Source organism: Plasmopara halstedii (assembly GCF_900000015.1).
Source record: "Plasmopara halstedii genome assembly, contig: Scaffold_3060, whole genome shotgun sequence".
Lineage (NCBI taxonomy): Eukaryota > Oomycota > Peronosporomycetes > Peronosporales > Peronosporaceae > Plasmopara > Plasmopara halstedii.
In genome coordinates, this window is record NW_020189964.1 from 501,890 (window position 1) to 503,598 (window position 1,709).

A 1,709-nucleotide genomic window follows, 5' to 3' on the forward strand; every position below is an offset into this window, starting at 1 on the left:
CATCGCCTCGTCCGGTCGTAAAATGACCACTTCGGCCAAATCGCCTGCCTTCAAGGCACTGCCGAACTCATCAAGGGACATCTCGTCCAGCTCAAGAAGAGCATCTACCGCAGGCATAGCCTCGAGGTGGACGATGCCACCTTCCTCCGCCGTCATACCGTTGACGAGGGTGTATAACGGTGTGCCATCGTCTACGGTAGACACACCCTGGACCAGGGTCGACGCCCGGCGTCTTGCAGCCAGCATAGGCGTCTTGCAGCCAGCATACGGCGTCGCCGTCGCCTCTGCACAGAGGCTCTATGTTTCGGTGAGACCAGTGTGAACACGCACTCCGCGTCGTCCGGTGTCACCCTCACTTTCCGCTCCTTTGGAGCTCCGATGTTATCTACAACCTCCAACGAAGAGCTGCTGACCCCGCAGTATTCGTCCAGTGGATGACGTGCCACTCCACGCGCATCTGAAGGGCCGGCCCAAGATGCCTCGGACTCTGTCCGGCCATGTCATGCATGACATGCAGCGACTGCTTCGATACTCGAGCAGCGCTCAGTGGTTTACTGCCACTTCACGTGCACCACGGGGGCCTCGCCCATGATACCTCGGCCCTCGGCCGACCTTTCACGCATGACATGCAGCGACTGCTTTGATACTCGAGCATCGCTCAGTGGGTTACGTGCCACTCCACGATCAGCCCGCGAGCCACGCTCGGAACCCCTGTCCAATACACCGTTGGTGTCTACGAACTCGGACATTCCAATGTCTAGGACGTTGACCGTCTCGGTCTAGTGCTCTCGCCAATAGCGCTTTTGTCTCCTAGCAAAGGTGGGATCATGACTCGCCAAATCTCCACCAGGGGACGTGCGCGTAGCGCCCAAGGTCTTTGACCTACAATCAATCCATGGCTCATGGTGCTCCGACCATGCCATTCCTAAGATGAGGTCATACCTCGCATCCAAGTCTAAGACTAGACAGCGTTCTAAGCTATCAAAGTCAAGAAACTTGACTCCGAGGTCCACAAGGACCTTCGGGACCGTGCCACGCGTCCCCGTCGCAAGGCGAACAGAGACGATGTCACCCACCCGTGCTTTCAGCGCCTCAGCATACAGCTGACTTCCCTCGATCGTGGAGCGTCGAGCATAATTGACGGACGCCCTAGAATCGATGAGGATCCTCGATGGCTTCTCGAAGCCCTTTGCGGTTGCCTCCACGACCAACAATCCCGGCTTGCATACGCGTTCCGTGTTTAAGAGCACAAAGCTCTTCGGGGCTGGGCCCTGTTGACCTATGCCTCCCTGAGGCTCAACAGAACTCAGTTCTTCCCCAGTAGATCACCCTGCGCCTACTGAGTAGTGTCGTTTCCCCGCGACAAACCAGACAGGTAGGTGTTGGTTCGAAGAACCTTGACGCGCCTTGCGCAGGTTACCGTTCCGCAGGTGGCGGGTATCTCCAGAAAGAAAACACCGTCGTGTGTTTGCGTGCTACCCGGCAGCTCAAAGCTCTGCTCCCTCGTTCTCAGCATGGCTGAGATCCATGGGCATAGGCCCGCTCGACGAGCTGTTGGAGTGTGGATTCCAACCAAGTCGTGCCGACTTGAAATTGAATTCGACATTCAATACCACATTCACCGCCTCCTCAAATGAAGATGGATGCACAGGGAAGACTTCCATTCTGGCCACGCCAGTGCGGAGGCCTTTCATAAAGACGGTCACTGT